This window comes from Mobula hypostoma, chromosome 5 (genome assembly GCF_963921235.1).
Source record: "Mobula hypostoma chromosome 5, sMobHyp1.1, whole genome shotgun sequence".
Taxonomy (NCBI): Eukaryota; Metazoa; Chordata; class Chondrichthyes; order Myliobatiformes; family Myliobatidae; genus Mobula; species Mobula hypostoma.
In genome coordinates, this window is record NC_086101.1 from 86,359,522 (window position 1) to 86,376,055 (window position 16,534).

A 16,534-nucleotide genomic window follows, 5' to 3' on the forward strand; every position below is an offset into this window, starting at 1 on the left:
CAGTGTTGGTTTTCCAGTCAAGTCTGTTCTTGAGGTGAACACCCAAGTAGTTGTACTCCTCCAGCACTGCAACCTCTTCTCCCAGAATGTATACAGTACAGGACTTGTCACAGTCCTTTTCCTCCTAAAATCAATCACCATCTCCCTGGTTTCGGCCACATTCAGGAGAAGGAATTCCTCCTGCACCACTCCACAAACTTGTACACCAGTCCTCTGTACTCTAACTCCTGCCCATCTCTGATACATCCAATCACTGCAGTCATCAGAGAACTTCTGTACTGTACTGAAAGTCTGCGGTGTTAACAGAAATGGAGACAGGACAGTATCTTGTGGTGCTTTGCTGCCACTCACCATCATCTCAGACAGCAAAATACCTAGCCATACAAACAGGGGTCTATCTGTCAGGCAGTTAGTAATCCAGGAGATAGCGGATCTGCCTACATCCATCCTTTGCAGCTTCTCACTCAGAAGAAGTGGCTGGATGTATTGAAGGCACCAGAGAAATCAAAAAATGCGATTCTCACAATGCCACCAGCATCATCCAGGTGGGAGTAATAATGGTCTTTTTCAGACTGGGCGGAGATAACTCGCAAAGAACTGCAGGGATGAGTTCTTGGCCACAGTGCTTCACTCTCCACATTAATGACCTAAGGGAAACAATGCTAATGAAACTTTCCAATTTTGCTAATACAAAAATAGATGGAGCAGGATGTGATAAAGATGATTCTGCAATGTGATAGAGATAAACTGAGTGGGAAAAGAATTTCAATGTAAGAAGTTGTGAGTCCATACACTTTAGTCATGCCAATCAAAAGGAAGATTGTTATATAACTGGAGAAAATGCAAGTAAGTGAAGTGCAGAGTGTCCCAGGTACATGAATCACAAAAGAGGAGCAGGATGTTCAACCAACTAGTTGAGAAGACAAACAGTATTTTGGCCTCCATTGTAAAGGAAATGGAGTTTATAAGGGAGATTAAACATGTCTGCTTTATCTGTATTCTGAGTCTCAGAAGCACATAGGAGGGTAAGGATCAACCCTACTCAAGAGACCTCAGTTTTGTGCTAGGTTTGAAGTGTTGATGTTCAAACATATTTTTCCCCTTCAGATGGCCAATAGCTAAAGACCTAAGCAATTTTGTGTATTGAGTTAGTTCCCATGACATCTATAGAAGGCTTTACAAAATCCGTCAAAAATGCATCAGAAGTAGTGCTATACATTGAATACACCATTCCATGAATTAATTGAGATTGGCTCAGTTTATCTGAGGTAGTTGCATTCAGAGCTTGTAGGAACTATGCTAGTGCCACACTAAATGTCAGGCACACCTTCAAGAACCTCTCACATGGCAAAGGTTGTTCAGCTGCAGTTGGAGGTGAGAAGTTCACGTGTAAAATGGGGTGATTTTGAGCATATTTTTCTCCAAACTTTAAACTTTTTCTGGTAAACCCCAGTGGTGTCACTGCATTTTGCATTGTGTTTTTATCTTCAATATACATGGCCAATTTCAATGTGATTCAGTCCCCTGATGTAGCTTTGGGCTTTGAAATATTTAACACATTGTGAGGTACAAGCTGATCAATTTGACAGATATTGCTCAATCTTACAATGAGGTGAATAATATAGAACTGTTGCAATCATCCCAAGGACACCGTGATGTTTCAGTATTCATACTGAGCAATGTACAATCAGTCCGGCTGCTTCTAACACTGAGGCATCAATGATACAATGGTGGCATTTAATTCACAGCTCTTCACCGATCTGCTGCTGAGTTGGCTCTTTCTCTGTGCCAAAAAGCAAACAAAGGTTGTAGGTTGTACCTTTATTCTCCAATTTGGCTTAATAATGTGGAACTGGCTGTTATGCACAGAATGAGATCAGTCCGTGTAGGAGTGATAAATGTCAGCAGTGCTAAGGTGAATTGCATTTGGAAGTGCTCAAGGCAATTTCATGACGACCACTAATTAATCAGTAAGCAATTGTAACTTTTACGCATGACTTTTCAAAATAAATACACAAAAGAGCCGAGTATTTGATATTACCTTCAGCCTTTTGTGCTTTTATGTTGCCCTTAATGATTTCAATAATTTCACTCTTTCGATAACTTTCCCTATTTCAATGTATATTTAACATTGGGCGTTTTAGTCATAGATTCATATAGCATAAAAAACAAGCTCAGTATCAGATCAGTGCATAGAAACATAGAAACATAGAAAATAGGTGCAGGAGTAGACCATTCGGCCCTTCGAGCCTGCACCACCATTCAATATGATCATGGCTGATTATCCAACTCAGAACCCTGTACCAGCCTTCCCTCCATACCCCCTGATCCCTTTAGCCACAAGGGCCATATCTAACTCCCTCTTAAATATAGCCAATGAACTGGCCTCAACTGTTTCCTGTGGCAGAGAATTCCACAGATTCACCACTCTCTGTGTGAAGAAGTTTTTCCTAATCTCAGTCCTAAAAGGCTTCCCCTTTATCCTCAAACTGTGACCCTTTGTTCTGGACTTCCCCAACATCAGGAACAATCTTCCTGCATCTAGCCTGTCCAATCCCTTTAGGATTTTATACATTTCCCCCCTCAATCTTCTAAATTCCAACGAGTATAAGCCTAGTCGATCCAGTCTTTCATCATATGAAAGTCCTGCCATCCCAGGAATCAATCTGGTGAACCTTCTCTGTACTCCCTCTATGGCAAGAATGTCTTTCCTCAGATTAGGGGACCAAAACTGCACACGATACTCCAGGTGTGGTCTCACCAAGACCTTGTACAACTACAGTAGTACCTCCCTGTTCCTGTACTCGAATCCTCTTGCTATAAATGCCAGCATACCATTCACCTTTTTCACCATCTGCTGTACCTGCATGCCCACTTTCAATGAAGGCTGTATAATGACACCCAGGTCTCGTTGCACCTCCCCTTTTCCTAATCGGCCACCATTCAAATAATAATCTATTTTCCTGTTTTTGCCACCGAAGTGGATAACCTCACATTTACCCACATTAAATTGCATCTGCCATGAATTTGCCCACTCTCCTAACCTATCCAAGTCACCCTGCATCCTCTTAGCATCCTCCTCACAGCTAACACTGCCGCCCAGCTTCATGACATCCGCAAACTTGGAGATGCTGCATTTAATTCCCTCATAGAAACATAGAAACATAGAAAATAGGTGCAGGAGTAGGCCATTCGGCCCTTCGAGCCTGCACCGCCATTTATTATGATCATGGCTGATCATCCAACTCAGAACCCAGCCTTCCCTCCATACCCCCTGACTCCTGTAGCCACAAGGGCCATATCTAACTCCCTCTTAAACATAGCCAATGAACTGGCCTCAACAGTTTGCTGTGGCAGAGAATTCCACAGATTCACCACTCTCTGTGTGAAGAATTTTTTTCCTAATCTCGGTCCTAAAAGGCTTCCCCTCTATCCTCAAACTGTGACCCCTCGTTCTGGACCTCCCCAACATCGGGAACAATCTTCCCGCATCTAGCCTGTCCAATCCCTTTAGGATCTTATACGTTTCAATCAGATCCCCCCTCAATCTTCTAAATTCCAACGAGTACAAATCTAGTTCATCCAGTCTTTCTTCATATGAAAGTCCTGACATCCCAGGAATCAATCTGGTGAACCTTCTTTGTACTCCCTCTATGGCAAGGATGTCTTTCCTCAGATTAGGGGACCAAAACTGCACACAATACTCCAGGTGTGGTCTCACCAAGGCCTTGTACAACTGCAGTAGTACCTCCCTGCTCCTGTACTCGAATCCTCTCGCTATAAATGCCAGCATACCGTTCACCTTTTTCACCGCCTGCTGTACCTGCATGCCCACTTTCAATGACTGGTGTATAATGACACCCAGGTCTTGTTGCACCTCCCCTTTTCCTAATCGGCCACCATTCAGATAATAATCTGTTTTCCTATTTTTGCCACCAAAGTGGATAACTTCACATTTATCCACATTAAATTGCATCTGCCATGAGTCTGCCCACTCACCCAACCTATCCAAGTCACCCTGCATCCTCTTAGCATCCTCCTCACTGCTAACACTGCCACCCAGCTTCGTGTCATCCGCAAACTTGGAGATGCTGCATTTAATTCCCTCGTCCAAGTCATTAATATATATTGTAAACAACTGGGGTCCCAGCACTGAGCCTTGCGGTACCCCACTAGTAACCGCCTGCCATTCTGAAAAGGTCCCGTTTATTCCCACTCTTTGCTTCCTGTCTGCTAACCAATTCTCCACCCACACCAATACCTTACCCCCAATACCGTGTGCTTTAACTTTGCACACTAATCTCCTGTGTGGGACCTTGTCAAAAGCCTTTTAAAAATCCAAATATATCACATCCACTGGTTCTCCCCTATCCACTCTACTAGTTACATCCTCAGACCTTCAAGTGCACATCTACTCTTTGGTTTATTACCATCACATGTTCTGAGGTACAGTCAATGATCTGTATGTTATCCATACAGATAATTTCATCACATGAGTACATTGAGGTAGCACAAAGGAAAACAATGACACGCAGAATAAAATGTCATAGTTACAGAGAATGTAGACAATCAGCACTTGGTTCATAGTCTTCTATGCCTTAACAATCCTAGAAATGTCTCTGAAAATATCTGTCTCTTTGTTTACTATAACGGTGATTTCAAGATTCCAACCACTCTCTGGCTGAAAATTATCTTTATTAGAACATTGTCTGATTGGGTAAGATGGTGGAATGCTCAGATTCAGTGGTAACTCCATGTCCAACCAAGGGTGTAATTGTTCATTCTTTACCTTTTTTTTAACCATCACAAAACACTGCTGGATATTAACAACATCAAATACTGCAGATATACCCCATCAGTGAGTTGTTTGATAGTGATGGAGCTGGATATTACCTACTGTTGTTATGATATCATCTGGAGTTGTTCTTATGTTATTGCCTGGACTTGTTCTTACGCTGAGGCAGATGGGGTGAGTGATTATCTTAGGCATTTTTCTTCTCATTGAAGTACCCTGTTGGATATTCGTAATGTAGAATACTGCAAGTCCAGATCAGTAGCCCATTGGAAAGACTGATGGTGGGGGTGGGGGGGTGGAAAGGGGGGCTGCATTGCCTCAGATGTGAGGCTGATCTGGCCATTATGCTTTGGGGCTGCTAGTTGCAGCTGCCTAGGAGAGGAGATGGTGAGGTAGACTGTGAGAGAGCAAAGGCCTCTATGGACAGGCTGGACTTCCTATTGGATTGGGCGCTAGCTCTTCCCATCATTGCTTCTCTCCAGTTTTCACCCGTTGGAAGAATAAACTGGGCCCTGGATAACATCCTGTGGACCAGTATCAGTATGCAAGCCATGCCACACAGGAACTTGGGCTCTATTTTTCCATTATCATCACCATACAGTGTGTGTTATGTGCTGTAGGTATGTGTTTTGCACCTTGGCCCTGGAGGAACACTGTTTTGTTTAGCTACATTCATGTATAACTGAATGACAATTAAACCTGAACTTGAACTTGTATTCCTTCCAAATTTCTAAACATACCATACAAACCGTACAAAAGATAGTACAAACTCCCAAGAGGATCACCAGGGTGTCCCTCCCCACTATTTATGACATTTACCAGGAGTGGACAAAGGGCCCAAAGTGTCGTTGAGGATCCCTACCATCCATCCCACAATCTTTTTGACCCACTACTATCAGGAAGGAGGTACAGTAACGTCAGGACTAGGACTGTCAGACAGGGTAACAGATTCTTCCTTCAGGCTGTGAGACTAATAAATACCCTGTCACATCTGAGGTCTCATCACTAGGACAGTGAGTTGTTTACTGTTTACCTGCCTTGTGCACTAGATGCATCTTTGAATTATATTTTATTAATTTATTAATAGTAGTATGTTATTTTGTGTGTGCAATGTCTTATATATGTTCTGTGGAACATATATGGTCTGGAGGAACATTGATGCATTTGTTTGTGCGTGTATATATATACTGTATATATACACACACGCATACATACAGTCAGATGACAAACTTGAACTTCAATGCAACACAAGAAACAGTTGTGCTTAGAATTGTTTATCATTTATCTGGATTCGTCAACAATACCTATTATATCCATTTCTACTTTCATTAATGTGGCCTGCTTATTTTGTTTGGGGAAGGTAATTTTCTCAATACTTTAGTTTTAGTACATCTGAACATTCTGGTTCTGTTATTGATGAACTGGGTGTGCATCCATAAAACTCTCTCATTCTGTTTAACTTGGATAAAAGCTTCAGACTGCTTATCCTTTCATCTTAATTATGTTGGCTGCTTCTGCAAATATTCTGTCATGGAAAATGTTGTTATTTTCTCATTTCTATCAGCTTCAGGTTTTTCTTTTATTCCAGAGCTCTCTTAAGTGGATTTCCCAAGACAACATTTCATGAATCGCAACTTGATTGAAGTAAATCAAAATCAAAACTATATATTTTTGCAAAAACTGCAGATATTGAAATTTGAAATAAAATCAGAATATACTGGAAACTCTCAGATGGCCAGACAACCCTGATGGAAAGCAAAACTAGCAAGTTAACGTCATAGAGTCAGAGACTAATATAACATGGAAACAGGCTTTTTGGCCCAACTGGTATATGCTGACCATAGTATCCTCCCTGCTAGCCCCAGTTGCCTGCAATTGGCCTATAACCCTCCAAACATTTCCCTCTATGGGCCTATCCAAATGCCATTTAAAAGTTGCAATTGTACCCACCATGAGCACTTCTTCTCGCAACTCATTCGAGTCCCTCACTACCCTCTGATTAAGTCCTAAGACAATGTCCCTTTCCTCAAATACTGCCTGACCTGTTGAGTATTTACAGAATTTTCTTTCCTTATTTTGTCCCAGCAGAAGTGGAATACCCAGAAAATCAACGTAGATTTTATTTTTTATATACAAGGGCCAAATAGTCAACATTGGATTTAACTTTTGAAGGATCTTTATTAATCACATTATTTTTGGAAACTTTGTTTTTGTTGGGGTCTTTATGGTTTTGCAACAAACCTGCAATCTGGAAAATAGAGCTCAGCAATTTTTAAATTTTTTTTGGTGCATGTAGCAAATGTCTGCTGCATGTAGGAGTGCAACTTTCAAAGAGATTATAGCTGCTGCATTTATGAAGATTGGGGGGTGAGTTATGAATAACCTCTTAGCTTGGTAACTATGACTGTATGTAGGGAGAGAAAACCACAAGGAAGAAAAAGGAGATAAAGCTTAGATAACGGGAGAAGAATTAGGCCATTCAGTCCAGTGAGAGGCTCTGCTATTTGATTTTGGCTGTTTTGCTTCAACTACATTCTTCTACCTTTTCACCATAACCATCAATCCCCTTAGCAATAAAGAACCTATTAATCTCTGCCCTAAATACATACAATGACTTGCTTTCCACAGCCTCCATGGCAATGAATTCCACTGATTCACTATCCTCTGGCCGTAAAAATTCTTTCTCATCTTAAATATAAAGGAAGGTCACTTGATTCTGAGGCTCAAATCCTTGAATGTACCACAAATGGAATGTTCCTCCCCAGGCCCACTCAATCCAGACATGTCTTTAGAGTGTCTGGTCACACTCTGTTCTCCAGCTTGAGACACACAGTGAGTTGTCCCACAGAATGACATGTGTTCATATTGCTGGGACACACCGTGGTGTGAGTGTTTGTGTGTGTCTGTGTGTGCACGTTTGTGCTTGCGTGGGTGCGTGTGTGTGTGTGTGTGTGTGTGTGTGTGTGTGTGTGTAGTGAATTATGTGAAAGGCTGCTAGAAATTACAGGACATCTGACATTACTGTTCAAGAAATAAAAACTGATGCTGACAGGTACAGAGATCAATGCATCAAAAGAACAGCAGGGCAATGAGAAATTAGAACAAGTTAACTAAAGAAATGGGAGTTAAAAGCTGAAGTAAATCAGAAACATAGACGTGGTCACAACCTACAGACTTTACAAAATGCTACAGGAAGTAGGAAAAGTACAGCCAATTCAAAAATTGGTGCTGGCTAAGCAGACAGAATAAATACTCAAATCGGAGCAAAAAAGTTCCAGGAATCAAAAAGAAAAAATCAGAAATTGATGCAATCATTTAGTCAGTCAAGCAACAATTTTGTGAGATAAATAAGTCCAAGTTTTCAGGGCAAAGGTCCTACACAAACTGGAATTGGCGGAAAAAGCATGTTTTAACATGCAAAGAGATGGAGACCTGGAGGGAACAGAAGAAACTCTGGCGTAGATGCCAAAGTCATTCAAATAATTATTTAAAACGTGATAGATACTGAAGAGATTTAACAGGAAAACCTTTGAACCTAAAAACTCAGAATCATCCTTTATGGTCTGAATGGAGATCTCTTGTCAAACCATTTTCTGATCTGCATTTGATTTTCATAACTTAGGAGACTACGTTATGAGCGATGTGTCTGATGTTGGAGTTTATTTGAAGGAGATGGAGATTGTGGAGGTTGATTTATTGAATGCGAAGAATAAAAGACATCTGAAAGATACAAGTGTGAAAAGACCTGTCATCAGAGCAGACAAAATGGAGACAAGAAAAGTGGAAAAATGAAATCAGTTCCCGACAAGAAGCAGAGTGAGAGGAAGTGTGGTCAAAATACAGTACTGTGCAAAAGTAATATGCACATATATATAGCCTAAGACTTTTGTTCAGTACTGTAGTAATTTTATGTGTGGGACTGTAGTGCTGCCGCAATGAAAAACAAATTTCATGACATTTGTGAGTGATGATAAATCCGATTCTGATATGGACTGAGAGTGGGAAAGGGGCAGGGAGAGGGATATCATGGTTGATAAAAGGGGAAGGGAGGGTGGAGGGGTTGGGAAGCACCAGAGAGACATTCTGTAATGATCAGTAAACCAATTGTTTGGAATCATATGGCCTTGCCTGCTGTCTCAGAGCTGAGCGTGTCTGCATACACCCCACCCTCACCATTCTTAACATCCTTTGCTGCAGCCAGATTTACAAACTCACTCTTCACGCCACGTTGACAAATACAGTACTGTGCAAAGATCATGGGCACCCTAGCTATATGCATGTGTACCTCAGATTCTTGCACAGTACTGTAGCTGTGGGAGTCAGTATGGCTTATCATGGATTTTAGTCACTAGTCTATCACTTGGATGGAGAAAGAGATGGCAAGGGAAGCATAATGAAGAGATATGTATATGCGAACATGACAGCATATTTGAAAGTGGTGACAAATATAATAACATTTTTGAGTTATACCTACATACAGGAAACAGTGCCAGTAGAATCCCCAAAGTAACAGCAAGAGTTTTGTTTGCTATTAAAATGCATTTGCAAGGGTTATTTAATTTTTTATCAGATTACTATTTCTTTCATGTATTCCAAATTACTTTATCAAGGGAACTTTGGAATTGGAAAACAGCAGAGGGACAAATTGTTATTTTCTGCATTTGTGTAAAGCAGGCTAGATATCCGAAGTAACACACGGGCAATGCTGGAGCAACCCAATAGGTCAGGTAGCAACTACGGAAGAGGTTTCCAAACTTTCTTATGCCATGGAATCCTACCATTAACCAAGGGGTCCTGTGGACCTCAGGTTGGGAACCCCAGATCTATATAGAGGAATGAACAGTCGATGCTTCAGGCCAAGGCCCTTCATCAGGACTGAAGAGAAAGGGAGCTGAAGCCAGAATAAGAAGGTGGGGGGAGCAATACAAGCAGGAAGTTGGTTTTATTTTTATTTAAAATCAGCTGCCTGTTGTATCTTCATCTTGATTTTATTTATGTTGGTGTTCCAAGAAGTAGCCCAATTTACAACCTTGAAGTTGGAATAATAAGTTGGTTAATCATTGTCACATGTAGCAAGATATAGTAAAAACATTGGTCTTGCACTCCATTCATGCAGATCAAATCATTAGACTGTGTATGGAGGTACGTAGCACAATGTAAAACAATAACAATTCAGAGTAATGTGTAACATACACAGAGAAAATGCAGTTCAGGTAAACAGTAAGGTACAAGATCATAATGAAGTAGATTTTGAGGTCAACGGTCTAAATTAACATGCACAGAAACGGTTTAATAGTTTTATAACAGCATGGTAGAAGCTGTCCTTGGGCCGGTGGCCTATGCTTTCAGGCATTTGTCTCTTCTGGCCAGTAGGAGAGAGAAGAAGAAAGAATGACTGGGTTGGGTGAGGTCTTTGATTATGCTAGTTGTGTTACTGAGGAAGTAAGGAGTATAGATTTTGTCCATAGTGAGGAGGCAGGTTTTCATGATATGCTGAGCTGTACGCATGCTTTCATTTCATATATTGATTTCCTGAAGTCTATTAACAGCAATGATAGAATTTCTTCAGAAATTGTCATGAAAATTCTTCACAGGGAACAGGCCCTTTAAAAAATTTTGTTACACTACTTAATGCATTACTTTATTCATTTCCAGCTGTGGGCATCCTTGACAGGCCTAAAATATATTGAATATCCTTTGTTGCTCTTAAAAACTACTTAGCATCACTTTTGCTTGAACTACTGCAGAAACATGTTTGATACAATACAGTGCACTGAGATGTTTCTTCAGAGGGCAGTTAAGCACCAATAGTACTGCTTTGGGACTGAAGGCCAGACTGGATAAGGATGACATATTTCGTCTTCCAAAGCATATTATTGAAACAGGTGGGCTTTTACGAGAATGTCATCAGCTTCATGGTCACTTTTCCTGAAACTAACATTTTATTTCTATCATTTATACCACTGAAATCAATTCTCAGACTGCAATGCTGGGATTTAATCTTTTGTTCTCTGGGGTCATCTAGACATTTGCATTCCTAGTTCAGGGTCATAACTACACTATCACTGCATTTGTTTTCTTTTATTTTAGAAGCAACATGGAACAAATTAATTTCCTATCCATCTGTGAACAATCAAAAATGTAAATTTGCCATAGTTTACTTATCAAAAATTAGCTCCATTGAAACACATGCTTTAAATCATTTTGACATCAAGGAGCCTATCTATTGATTGCATTATATTTAAATATTCTGGCGGTTAGCATATTGATAGATTCACAAATATTGCAAATTTGTTTTATCATTAAATATCTCACCTTTCTCTCATCTTCAGGCTGGAACCACACGGAATGTGGTCTCTAATTCAGGTTTGAATTGGCTAGGGTGGGATCCACTGTTGAATTCCACGTGGATTCCAACATTGGAGTGGAGTGAAAGGTCAGCAAGGATCTGTCACTCAGTTGGTTCAGTACTTATAACAATTCTTCTTATGTCAGAAAGTTGCTTACCTGGGGAAGGCTGAATGATTTCAGAGCTGCCAGATTTCTTTCACCTTCATTATCCATTTTGTTCTGGTTTTTAATATATAACTTAGTTGAAAAGTCTTTATAGATCATTGATTACATTAGAGGTTAACCTATTTTTGTTAAGCATTCAGAGGTCAGGAAAGCCTGTACAGGCTAAATGGGCAAAGGTGACCCAAATAGTCTTCAAAATCCTAGTGGACTAGATAGAGTTATGCTTCCATTTGTGTAGGAGACTAAATCTAGAGGTCATAGTATGAAGCGGTATCTAGTAAATTTGATAGGGTATTCAGGAGAAACCCAGAGACTAGACAGAATAACAGCATAAGAAGCTGTTGAGGTGAATAATAGCATTTCAGTTAAGAGCCGGTCATGAGGGAGAAAGAAACAGCATTAACACTGCATGCCGTGGCTGGATTAAAGGAAGCTAGACAGGAAAGTGCTTGCACGGAAGTGCCTATTTTAAACCTTTAATTGTGTAATCTGATATCCTATCTGCTTTATAACCAAATATTCAGGCTCCCCTGTCACTTTCAATGAACAAAGTACATATACTCCCAGACTTCTCTCTTCTAGTATTCGCTTTAGAATTGTGTTTGAATTTCACATTGATTCTCTTCACTCTTCCTATGAAAAAGCAACACTTGACACTGGATGTTTCTATCACAGTAACTGCATTTGTTACTCTTTTTATTGCTTTATCATGAAAATTATTATGTTAATTAGTCACAATTTTGCCTCAAAATTATGCTAACTTTGTCCAATTGATTCAGAATTGCTGCAGTTACCAGAATTTATATTCAATACTATTGTTTCTGGTATATTTGAAGCCATCAAGGTTAAGCTGATAGTCTGTAGTTACTGGGTTTATTCCTATCTTTGAACAAGAGTGTAACATTTGCAATTTTCTGGTCTCAAGGCACCAGCCTGAATCTGCATTAAGATGTGTTATGAGTCCTCAAAGACTCGTTGGTCAGATCTGCTTTGAACACTCTTTATCTATGTGCATTGTCTCAGATTTTATCAGAGTAGCAATATCAAAAGAAGAGGCACTTGTAGTCTTAACACTGAAGTTTAAACCATTCTTGAGGATTTCTGCCAAGAGTAGTTCATTGCAAGAATTCAGTTATTAGTATCTATGAATCAGTCTGCCTTCTCAAAATGTGTTGCCTACACACTTAGCCAAGATAACCAATACAATTTCCTTCAGTTTTTAACTGTTTATTTATGAAAATTTAGCTTTAGTATTTGGGACAGCATGGTGCTATACTGGTTAGCATAATGCTGTACAGTACAGGTGACACGGGTTTCATTCCTGCCTCTGCCTGTACATTCTCCCGGTGACCATGTGGATTTCCTTCCACAGTCCAAAGACAAACCCGTTGGTAGGTTATTTGGTCATTGTAAATTGTCCTGTGATTAGCTCAAATTAAATCAAGGGATTGCTAGGCAGTGTGGCTCAAAGTGCCAAAGGGCCTATTCTGCACTGTATCTCAATGAATAAATATATAAATAAATATTCCAATCCTTAATCAGTAATCTGTAGATGCTCTTAAATACATATTTACAAACTTGTGATGGTTTCATTCTGCCTTGGTGTCTCCACGAAACTTTAATGTGATTAACTTTTCTTGAAACTTGATCACATTGTGAGTGCTGGACAACAGGAAAGTCCTTGCCATGAAGTTTGTTAAACCTTCCATTGGAAAAACGGTGCAACCTAACATCAAAATCAGAGACAAGGATTGTTGCTTTGCAGTTGACTGAAAATTGCGGGCCACTGTGATCCCAGTTTGTCATTGATGTTAATTAGCATGCGATAGCTGTCCGAACAGAGCCTTTAATCAAGTAATGTTGAGTAAATACAAAAAGGTAAATGATTCACTCTCAAATTTAGGATATTATTTCCTCATTCCCACCACAAAGATATGAAACTTACCCTTTTTCGGTTATTGTTTTGTTCAAAAAAAACTAATCATATTCTTATAAATATCTTGTGGGAAGGGAAGTTTTGCTTTAAAATAATTTTTGCTCCCTTCAAACACTGTCCTTTCTTTCTGGAATTATTTTAACAATTAGGTAATAAAAGATTTTATCAATCTAATTCTGTATTAATAGCTCTGCGTTTCATTTAGATATTAATAAAACTCTCAAACTGTGTGAATGAGTAGTGATTGGGGTACTGCAAATCTCTGTCTTTATTGATGCTTTGCTGCACATTTGAGTGCTCAGAGGAGGACACCAATGCTTTTTTGTTGGTGAAGGAGGCAGGGGCGGAGGTCATTGCCTTGCTGTTGGTTGTGCGTGGGAGGGGGCTTTCGGGTTCTAACATTTAACTGTCATCCATGCTTTGGGCACTCCTGTTTTCATGGATGTTTGCAAAAAAAAAAAGAATTTCAGTATGTATATTGTATACATTTCACTGACATTAAACATAGAGCATAGAATAGTGCAGCACAGTACAGGCCCTTCGGCCTACAATGTTGTGCCAACCCTCAAACCCTAACTCCCATATAAGCCCCCACCTTAAACTCCTCCATATACCTGTCTAGTAGTCTCTTAAACTTCACTAGTGTATCTACCTCCACCACTGACTCAGGCAGTGCATTCCACGCACCAACCACTCTGAGTAAAAAACCTTCCTCTAATATCCCCCTTGAACTTCCCACCCCTTACCTTAAAGCCATGTCCTCTTGTATTGAGCAGTGGTGTCCTGAGGAAGAGGCGCTGGCTATCCACTCTATCTATTCCTCTTATTATCTTGTACACCTCCATCATGTCTCCTCTCATCCTCCTTCTCTCCAAAGAGTAAAGCCCTAGCTCCCTTAATCTCTGATCATAATGCATACTTTCTAAACCAGGCAGCATTCTGGTAAATCTCCTCTGTACCTTTTCCAATGCTTCCACATCCTTCCTATAGTGAGGTAACCAGAACTGGACACAGTACTCCAAGTGTGGCCTAACCAGATTTTTATAGAGCTGCAAATGTACCTGTTGAAACCTATTGAATATTATTACACAATGGAGACTTTTATAACCTTTTTTTAAAAGCTACCCAGTCTGTTGCAAACTCTATTTTAAGGCTCTGATTTTATTATAAGATGAAGCAAACAGACGTTTGTTTTATTCATCCCTATCTTTTGTGCACTCACATACTCTGTCATACAGAACTTTATCAAAATGAGGTGCAAGTTCATTTTCATGCTACAACATATGGTAGATGAGCAATCAATTTACTTGCTTCTCTCTATCAACTTGTCTTATTTTTACTTGACCGGATGCATGATTTTGTTTTTGCGTTTTGGGATTTTGAAGATATTCATGGAATATCAGCTTAAAGTTGTGACTAAGGGTAAGTGAACAAAAATGGATGGTATAGAAGCCATCATCTGTCACAAATCAAAATTGTATCTTAAGATGTTCCTCTGAGAGTATGTACACTTCCTCAAGGCAGCTGCATGTCAAGGGTTTGTCTGTGCTGGAAGCTTTTTTCAAGTAATAAAAACAAAAATGTGTTAATCAGGATGAGCATCTGATTTATTATCACTTATGTGTGATATAAAATTTGTTTTTTGTTGGCAAGAAGTCAGTGAAAAAACACAAAAATCTATAAGCTACAAAAATATATAAATAGTGCCAAAATGAATAACACAGTAATGTTCATATGTTCATGGACCACACAAGAATCTGATGGTGCAGGGGACGAAGCTGTTACGAAAGCATTGAGTATGGCCCTTCAGTCTCCTCTATCTCCTCCCTTATGGTAGTAACGAGAAGGCATGACACAGATGGTAAGAATCTTAAATGATGGATGACACCTCCTTAAACCATGTCCTCTTCAAAATGTCCTTGATGGTGGGGAGGATTGTGCTGGCTGTGTCTACACCCTCTGTAACTTCTTGTAATGCAGTGCTCTGGAGTCTCCAAACCAGGCTCTGACAAAACCAGCCAGAATGTTCTTCAGTCAAGATATATCAAAATTTGTACGAGGGTTTTGTGACATGCCAAGTCTCCACAAAGTTCTAATGAAGTAAAGTTGCTGGTGTATCCTTTTCATTATTGTATTGATGTGTTGGCCGAAGGATAGATTCTAAGATGCTGACATCCAGGAATTTGAAGCTGCTCACCCTTTGCACTGCTGACACCTCAAAGAAGACTGATTTGTATTCTTTGACTTTTCCTTTTACCATCTTTCACATATACAACTGTCCCAAAGTGTTTTACAGCCATAAGTCCATGATTTGTTAACGAAAGAGGGACAAGGGACATTTGATATGTATCTGAGAGAACAGATGGGAACTCATTTTCCTGGAAGACATGGTCAGAATATTGCAGTAAATTAAAATTTTAAAAGAACTGCAGATGTTGGAAACCTAAAATAAGACAGAAAGACAAATGGAAGTGAAATGACAAAAAGGAGAATAATCCTCAATCAGCAGCTTGCCTAAAAAGAATGACATGATACTGTCACAATAGAAATAATTTAATTGAGGAACTTACAAAAGGCTGTGTGTATTACTAAAGATCTGAGCCTTGGTATTTGCTGCTTAAAGTACAGAAAAAAATACTGTGTCAGTGAATATTGGCTTAGCTTACAGCAGAACAACTTTATACATACCTCTAGGCATTTTAACAACCAACAGGAAATTTGATTGAAGAGATTTTCTTTAGCTCTAATATGCACTTTCAAATGTTAAGTTCCCCTAAATGACAAGAGGAGTGTTATAATGAGTAAACATCTTCAGTCCCAAAATTGACAGTTCTTCTTCACGTGCAGAACAATTTGATTCTACTGCAATTAAACTGTCCTTTTTAGCAGGCCAACATTCAAATTACATTCTTTTTCTTGACTTCCTGCAACCTCAAATACATCTGAGACATGTGTCTGGAATACTTTGCCTGGCAGAAATTCAAAATTTCAATTGCTCTCATGTCCATTGCCTGACGACAGCTTCAAGCTGTTGCTGCTGCTGATCTCTGCCGTGCTTTAGTTTGCTGCTCACTGTTGCATTGGAGAGGTCACTCAAGCCCCACATTCAAAGAGTGGAAACTTCATTCATCTTCTTTCCCCCCCACACATAGGAGAAGGCAAAGCCAGCAAAGAGATGATAGAATGCACTTATTTCCTTACAGAAAATTCTCCAGGAGGTCCCTGGTTGTATCATGGAGGGTCCTAATGGCAACCTTACACAAAGAGTGTATCTCTCTGGTGGATAC

General features: G+C 39.8%; 1 protein-coding gene and 1 long non-coding RNA gene across 2 annotated transcripts in view; one reads left to right on the top strand and one right to left on the bottom strand.

Moving 5' to 3' along the window:
- The window catches only part of LOC134346856 (uncharacterized), a 79,399-nt gene extending 68,261 nt beyond the window's left edge, over window positions 1-11,138 (bottom strand). The window contains exon 1 of the long non-coding RNA XR_010018041.1: window positions 11,111-11,138. This is a non-coding gene — a long non-coding RNA (uncharacterized LOC134346856). The remainder of the gene's footprint in view (window positions 1-11,110) is intronic.
- LOC134346855 (low-density lipoprotein receptor-related protein 1-like) overlaps window positions 1-16,534 on the top strand; it is a 2,119,020-nt gene that overhangs the window by 419,961 nt on the left and 1,682,525 nt on the right. The window lies entirely within an intron of this gene.